This window comes from Anolis carolinensis, chromosome 4, assembly GCF_035594765.1.
Source record: "Anolis carolinensis isolate JA03-04 chromosome 4, rAnoCar3.1.pri, whole genome shotgun sequence".
NCBI classification, from domain to species: Eukaryota; Metazoa; Chordata; class Lepidosauria; order Squamata; family Dactyloidae; genus Anolis; species Anolis carolinensis.
The window spans coordinates 217,579,228-217,588,229 of record NC_085844.1 but is presented as its reverse complement, the minus strand read 5'-3'; positions in this window follow the sequence as shown (position 1 = coordinate 217,588,229).

The following is a 9,002-nucleotide window of genomic DNA, read 5'->3' as shown; positions in this document are numbered from 1 at the left end:
GGTAAAATCCGTGAAACAAGGCAAGGTTTAGTCCTGGGAAAACAAGGCAAGGTCCGTTGGTAAACAAAGGCTGGGAAACAGGAGCGAAGGCTGGAAACAAGGCAAGGCTTGAGCAGGAACGAGGCTAGAGACGGAGCGCGCTGTCCAGACACAACTCGCTCCGGAGGCTGACGAATTGACTCCGCAAAGTTACTCCGCGGGGAAAACACCTATATAGAGTCTAACTTTCCCGCCGAGAGCAGTTCTCTGGGAACCAGAAACGAAAGCTAATCTCTGAGGCCAGATGTTTGACTCCTTAAAGATTCTCATGGAAAGTAGGCTTAATTGGCAAATTCTTAGCAATTATTCTCGCACTCCTGCGCGAGGCTGCTTCCAAGCCTCTCTGTTGTTTACAAAACTCATGGCGAGAAAACACTGGAGATGTAGCCTCAGTATTTGTTTGACATACTTCTGGAACATAATCCTCTTGCAGGTGCAAGGTTCCCAGATCTGGCTGGGAAGAATCTGTCTGGGAAGAATCCAGTTCTGACTGGGAAGGTAAAAAACCCAAGTTTTCTTCTTCATCAGGCATCACAATGTCATGAGCAGGACTACAAGGCCCATGGGTCATCACACTATCCCCCTCCTCAAGCCCCCTCCCAAACTGGGACTCTCTCCCCGAGGCGCGAGGTCGTGGCTTGGCGGGATAGGTCTGATGGAAGCGACGGGTTAGATCAGGAGCGTGAACTGTGGAAGCGTCTTCCCAAGAGCGTTCCTCAGGGCCAAAACCCACCCAGTCAATGAGATATTGCAGGCGGCGGCGGTGAAAGCGAGAATCCAAAATGTCCTGAACCTCGAACTCGTCCTCCCCATCCACCAAAATAGGGACGGGGGCCGGCCGGTCTACATCTGGCCGCACACCATCCGCCGGAAGGAGCAGGGAGCGGTGAAACACTGGGTGAATGCGCATTGAGCGCGGAAGTTGGAGTTTGAAAGTCACGGGGTTAAGTTGCGCCACCACTGGATAGGGGCCAATGAAACGGGCATCTAACTTCCGGCAAGGGCGATGGGAGGGCAAAAAGCGAGTGGATAGAAAAACCCGATCTCCTACCTTGATTTCGGGGCCCGGCTGGCGATGTTTGTCCGCGTGACGTTTATAGTCCTCCTTGGCTTGTTCCAGTTGCTGGAGCAAAAGTTGTTGCACCGCTGTGAGTTCCTGCAGCCAATCTTCTGCTGCGGGAACTTCTGAAGTTTCAATGACAGGGGGAAAGAAACGTGGATGGAAGCCGTAGTTTGCAAAGAACGGCGTTTCTTTTGTAGAAGCCTGGACTCCATTGTTGTAGGCAAATTCCGACAGTGGTAACAGAGAAGCCCAATTGTCCTGTTGGTAGTTTACATAACAGCGAAGGTACTGTTCCAAAGTGGCATTGGTGCGCTCCGTTTGCCCATCCGTTTGGGGATGATGAGCTGAAGATAAACGAGAGTCTATGCCCAATAGTTTTTGTAGTGCCTTCCAGAAACGAGAGGTGAATTGGGATCCACGGTCTGTGACCAAACTCTTGGGCAATCCATGTAGTCTGAAAACATGTTGGAGGAATAAATCTGCAGTCTCTTGGGCTGTGGGAAGACCTTCACAGGGAATGAAATGGGCTAACTTGGTGAAAAGGTCCACCACCACTAGGATCGTGGTGAATCCACAGGAAGGTGGTAAGTCAGTGATAAAATCCGCAGAAATTATTTCCCATGGGCGAGATGGGTTAGGAAGGGGGTGTAGAAGCCCTGAGGGCTTCTCCCTTCTTATCTTGGAGCGCTGGCATACTGGGCAGGTGTTAACATATTTTTCCACATCCTTGCGGATCTTGGGCCACCAGAAATCTCTTAGGATCAAATGCATGGTTTTAAATAGTCCGAAATGCCCTGCTGGTTTGCAGTCATGACACAGACGAAGTGCTTTTTCCCTGCCCGGTCCGGGTAGGATATAAACATGATTTCTATAGCAAAGCAGTCCATCTTTAAGCGAAAAGGGAAAATGCAGACCTTGACGAAGTTGATCCTGCGCCCAGGCATCTGCTTGCTGACTAGCCCTGATTTCTTGAGCACAGATGGGCCCTGGAGTAGAGGGAGTTGAATCAATGGGAGTGGATTTGGTGTTCCCCACTGTGAGCGTGGCAAAGTTCTCGGGTTGTAGTAGTTGGGATTCAAAGGTCTCCTTGCGTCCTGCAGCGTATTCCGGTTTACGTGACAGGGCGTCTGCTTGCTTGGTTTGGGCTGGGGTCACATAATGAATCTGGAAGTTGAAACGTTCAAAGAATAAAGCCCAACGTTGCTGCCTCTGATTTAGCTTGCGGGCAGTTCTTAGATGTTCTAGATTCCGATGATCAGTGTGGACTTCAATGGGAAATTTGGCCCCTTCTAGCCAATGTCTCCAAGTTTCAAAAGCTGCCTTTATGGCTAATAGTTCTTTTTCCCAAATGGTATAGTTTCTCTCTGGTGCGGTTAGTTGACGAGAATAATAGGCACAAGGATGAAGGTGATCTCCCACCGGTTGTAGGAGCACAGCCCCAATTGCCACATCAGAGGCGTCCGCTTGCACCACAAAAAGGGTTTCAGGATCTGGATGCTGAAGGATTGGCTGGGATGTGAATAATTTCTTTAGTTGCTGGAACCCTTTCTCTGCTTGATCAGTCCAGCGGAAGGGCTGTTTTCCACGGATGCAGCTAGTGATTGGGTCAGACCAGCGGGCAAAATCTGGAATGAACTTACGGTAATAGTTCGCGAACCCCAAGAATCGCTGCACCTCCTTCTTGTTAGTTGGCGCCCGCCATTCCAATACTGCTGAAACCTTGGCTGGATCCATGGAGAGCCCTAGAGGCGAGATACGGTATCCAAGGAAATCTACCTCTTGTAGATCAAAAGCGCATTTTTCTAGCTTGGCATAAAGTCCATGATCCCGCAATCGTTGCAACACCATTTTGACGTGGTTCTCATGTTCTGATTGTGATCTAGAAAACACCAAAAAATCGTCCAGGTAGATTATCAAGAACCTATCTAGGTAGTCCTGGAAAATGTCATTGACAAAATGCTGGAACGTTGCGGGAGCTCCGCATAATCCATAATTCATAACTCGGGACTCGAATAATCCGAATTTAGTCTGGAAGGCGGTCTTCCACTCGTCCCCTTCTCTGATGCGAACTAAGTTGTAAGCTCCCCGAAGATCCAGCTTGGTGTAAACCTTGGCTCCTCGAAGTCGGTCTAGTAAATCCGAGATTAAGGGCAGGGGATAGCTGTTCCGCTTGGTGATATTATTCAATGCTCTGTAGTCCACCACCAAGCGTAATTCCCCTGACTTCTTCTTCACAAACATCACTGGGGAGGCGGCTGGGGATTGAGAGGGTCTGATGAATCCCTTGCGAAGGTTTGTCTCTATGAATTCCCTGAGAGCTTCTTGCTCTGGTTCAGTCAGGGAGTAGAGATGCCCTCGCGGGATCGGGGCCCCCTCCACCAAGTCAATGGCACAGTCATAAGGTCTATGTGGGGGTAATTTTTCGGCTTCTTTTTCATTGAATACATCCCAATACTCGGAGTACTTCTTTGGCAAGGTGATAATGGGCTCGGTGTCTGTGGCATGGCAGACCTTGGCTACGAGGCAATGGTTTTGGCAGTACTTTGAAGCAAACTGCAATTCTCTGTTGGACCAGGAGATGCTTGGGTCGTGAAGTGTCAGCCATGGAATCCCCAAAATCACAGGGAAATGGGGAACCTCAGTAACAAAGAAGGAAATCTCTTCCATATGTTCCCTTATCCACATCCTGGTGGGTTCCGACCACTGGCTTACGGGGCCCGTCTTGAGAGGGCGGCCATCGATGGCTTGCACCACACGGGCATTCTTGAAGTCATGATATTGTAATCCCAGAGAGTCGGCATACTCTCTATCAATGAAATTGTTGGTAGCTCCTGAGTCTATCATGGCGTGGATCATGACGGGTCCCTTTTTTGCTGACCATAAGGTGACCACTAGAAGGAACAGGACCCCGGTTGGCGGCTCTTGAATGGGTTTCTTGACCGGGTTGGCGAGCCTCTCTACGCCCGGTCGTTGGCTTCCCCCGCCGGCTGTGTGCCAGCCGCCTCAGACGTCTTCGTCTCCGTGGAGGACGCCGCCGCAAGACGGGCAGCGGGCTTCCCTTTGGCTGGGCACTCTCTGGCGAAGTGGCCCCCATTCCCGCAATACCAACAGAGATTTAGGCATTGGCGGCGGACCTTCTCGGCGGCATCTAATCTGGGACGCACATTGCCCAACTGCATCGGCACCTCCTCGCTCCCTCTGGGGTATGGGGATGGTGGTGGGGGTCTCCACACTGGACGCGGCTGAACGCTGGCGGGAGCGGGGGGTTTTGCCCCAGCTCTACCGCTCTGGCCTCGTACCCACTGCTTCCTGTTGGCAATCATGACTTCAGCCCGTAAACATTGATCGATGAGTGCTTCCAGCGTTTGGGGAGGATCCACCTTGGAGATTTCCTCCAGCATTTCAATGTTGAGACCCTCCCGAAATTGTCCTCTGAGGGCAACATCGTTCCAGCCGGTGTTGTGGGCCAGCACTCGGAACTCGGCTATGTACTGAGACATGGGTCTGTCTCCTTGGAAGAGGCGGCGGAGTTTGTGCCCGGCTGCCTCCAAATTGTCCTCGATTCCCCAGGTCGCCTTAAGGTGGTCCAAGAAATGTTGCGCTGACCTTAGATGTGGGGAGGCTTGGTCGAACAGAGCCGTCGCCCAGTTAGCCGCTGGCCCGTCTAGGAGACTGTAAATCCACGCCACCTTGATGTCTTCCTGGGGAAACTCGGCATCACGGGCCTCTAGATAAGCTTGGCATTGGCGACGGAAAACATGAACCTTAGAAGCTTCTCCAGTAAACTTGGTTGGCAACGCCATGGCCGGAAGACGGATTCCGCGTTCCTTCAAACCCTTTATTTCTCCATCCTGTGCATTGAGCTTATCACGGATCCGGTCCACCTCATCCTTGTCGATGGTGTAGGTAATCGGCTGGCCGCTCGGCCCAGGTACGACTCCGGTAGACATTCTGGCCGAGGTTAATTGGTGCTTAGGGTGGCGGAGTCAAACTGTCACGACCCAGGCTACAGAGCACCAATAACCATACGCAGAGGCCAGATTCTATCTAATATCTTTATTAAGGAAATATATAAAGTTAGTAAAAGCAAATGTAAAAGTTAGTCCAGAAGTAGACCTTTCAGGGAAGGTCAAAATTAGTCCAAAGAAACAATGTCCAATATGAAATATTAAGGTCCAAAGTTGTAATCCAATAACCGAAACACTCACTTTGCCAGGCAAAGTGAGGGGAGATGACAAGGTCCTTTAGTCCATGAACTTGAGCAAGGCTAGGAAATAACTTGATACTTGAAACAAGGCTTGAAACGTGGAACAAGGTAACGAGGAACAAGAACAAGGTCCGTGGAATAACTTGGTAAAATCCGTGAAACAAGGCAAGGTTTAGTCCTGGGAAAACAAGGCAAGGTCCGTTGGTAAACAAAGGCTGGGAAACAGGAGCGAAGGCTGGAAACAAGGCAAGGCTTGAGCAGGAACGAGGCTAGAGACGGAGCGCGCTGTCCAGACACAACTCGCTCCGGAGGCTGACGAATTGACTCCGCAAAGTTACTCCGCGGGGAAAACACCTATATAGAGTCTAACTTTCCCGCCGAGAGCAGTTCTCTGGGAACCAGAAACGAAAGCTAATCTCTGAGGCCAGATGTTTGACTCCTTAAAGATTCTCATGGAAAGTAGGCTTAATTGGCAAATTCTTAGCAATTATTCTCGCACTCCTGCGCGAGGCTGCTTCCAAGCCTCTCTGTTGTTTACAAAACTCATGGCGAGAAAACACTGGAGATGTAGCCTCAGTATTTGTTTGACATACTTCTGGAACATAATCCTCTTGCAGGTGCAAGGTTCCCAGATCTGGCTGGGAAGAATCTGTCTGGGAAGAATCCAGTTCTGACTGGGAAGGTAAAAAACCCAAGTTTTCTTCTTCATCAGGCATCACAATGTCATGAGCAGGACTACAAGGCCCATGGGTCATCACAGACAGCAAGTTAAACATGAGCCAACAATGTGATGCAGCAGCTAAAAAAGCCAACGGGATTCTGGCCTGCATCAATAGGGGTATAGTGTCTAGATCCAGGGAAGTCATGCTCCCCCTCTATTCTGCCTTGGTCAGACCACACCTGGAATACTGTGTCCAATTCTGGGCACCACAGTTAAAGGGAGATGTTGACAAGCTGGAAAGTGTCCAGAGGAGGGCGACTAAAATGATTAAGGGTCTGGAGAACAAGCCCTATGAGGAGAGGCTTAAAGAGCTGGGCATGTTTAGCCTGCAGAAGAGAAGGCTGAGAGGAGACATGATAGCCATGTACAAATACGTGAAGGGAAGTCATAGGGAGGAGGGAGCAAGCTTGTTTTCTGCTGCCCTGCAGACTAGGACACGGAACAATGGCTTCAAACTACAGGAAAGGAGATTCCACCTGAACATCAGGAAGAACTTCCCCACTGTGAGAGCTGTTCGACAGTGGAACTCTCTCCCCCGGGCTGTGGTGGAGGCTCCTTCCTTGGAGGCTTTTAAGCAGAGGCTGGATGGCCATCTGTCGGGGGTGCTTTGAATGCGATTTCCTGCTTCTTGGCAGGGGGTTGGACTGGATGGCCCATGAGGTCTCTTCCAACTCTACTATTCTATGATTCTATGATTCTATGGAGGGATTTAATAATAACTATGGTTGGTAGGCTACAATAAAAATAAATCGCAAACATTTTAAACTCACATGAAACGTACTTCCCTCCTTTTGGCTACTTTCTTTCTACCCTGAATGCACACGTTCTTCTTATCTAGAATGAAAAAGCTTGAGGTTTTATAAAACCAGAAATTCAGGAGAAAGTGAAATCACTATTCCTGTTCCTGTTCCTGAGTAGTTTAGTGCCTGCACTTTGCAAATCTGGTTCCTTGCGGAAAGTTTTATGCTTCTTCCTAAAAGCAATTTCAAAAATAGCCAAAATGTCAGGGGGAGATATTTTCCATGTGACCTGAAAATGTTTGTGAACTCGGTCCTCTGCTTTAGCTCAACACTACTTTAATGTGAAAGCCAAAGCTAGTATTCAAAGAGAAATGCTAGGTTTGCCCAGCAATATTGGCATGTTTAGTGGGATTTTTATCTTTCTTTTGAAAAGGTCATCCTGTACTACATTATAATAACAAATATATTTGATAGTTTAATCAACTTCAAAAGTCAGCTCTGACAGATTTATAGGGAAAATAAAGTTTCCAATTAGTACAGTGATTTTTGACAGCAAGATTCCTAAACTACAACATCATCTGAAAATCAAAGGAAGAAATGTTCTGTATCACAGTTAACTTAGCTATTATAAATTAATATCAGAAGAGAGAAAATTGTGATTTTAGAAGTCAAACAGCAAGGCTCCAGATAACAGTATTGCATGCTTTATTCCTATTGGGAATTGGTATGTAATATGAATTACTTAAGTGAAGGCAGCCTGATTCATACATTTTGTGTCCAGATCATTTTACAGTGTTCCCTTACTTATCGCAGGTATTACCTTCCAGGACCACCCGCAATAAGTGAAAATCCACGAAGTAGGGACGCTATATTTGGATGCTATATAAGGACACTCCTGCTGCTGCCGCTGCCTTGTGAGGCAAAAACAAAGCTGCTTCAGCCTCCTTTTCTCTTCCTTCGGCTTCTCCTTCCTTCCTTCCTTAGGCTTCTCCTTAGAAAGGAAGTAGAAAGAGGGATTTATAATATTATTTTATGATTTATAATATTATTTTAGTGTTTATTAAAAAACCACAAAACAGCGAACTGCGAAGTAGTGAGAAAAAACTGTATATATAATATTTGCTTCCAAAACCTCATTGAAAAGGATAGCACAAAACATTTAAGGATTATAAGAATTAACTACTGGCAAATTATAACAGATTAGCATTTTTTTCTCTTTTCATTCGCTTTGGGAACCATTCTTATTCTGAATTTATGAGGAACCTAGAATCTTTTTTTCTTGTCCAGGATCTGAATCCCTTTGTAATAATTTGCAAGCAGTAGTTCAAATCCAGTAGTGCGCAGGGCATTGTCTTCTCTCCCCCTCTCTCTGTTTCTGTCTCCCTCCATTATCTTCTTCAGCCTTCTTTTCCACCACTTGGACTGACAAGAAAGGGGTAGATTGCTTTTGTCAGACATTTTAACTCATTTCTTGCAAAGGGTTTTCCAATTAGGTCAAGAATTGCATAACATTAGGTTGAGGGCTTTAGGTTGCCCACCTCTATTTGACAGCAGGATTAATCAATAAAACATTTCATTTTAACATGTTGTGTCAAGAACTTTCTGGTTTTACTCAATTTATAGATGCATTATTTTAGATGATAATACCGTGTCCCATCAAGTGGAATGGGACACTGTATTCAGCTTCACCACTATATAGTTGTTGGTGGCAGAGTAGTTGACCAAAGCCCCAGATCTTTTTAAAAGAAATAACACAGAGAGAATATTGTCTATGCACTGAAAATATTATGTCACTAATGTGACAGTTGCAAATTGGAACTATAAATAAATGTCAATCACATGGGATGGCAGAACTGGAATAAAGCTCCCAATTGAGTTACATTTATCCAGCTCAGACATATCACAGAGCTATTATAAGCGCCCCATAACTTAAAAGCATATGGTTGAAAGATAGAACTGTAGACTCGGTTTTCAAGGGCAAATTAAATCCAACAAGCCCTGACAGCTGAGGCATGCATCTCTGCAGAATTCCCTTTGTGGAAGGGTAAGCAGTTTAATCACAGGGAATACTCTTCAATGCTTAGTTTGAGCCTCATATTATGAAAATGATAATGCTCTTGGAGTCAGACCAACCTCCATCATCTCCAAATGAAATCTCTTTCATTTCTTGACAGCTACCCACTAAGTATGATAGATTAAACCCTTTTCAAAGACTTTGGAAAGACTGCTGTT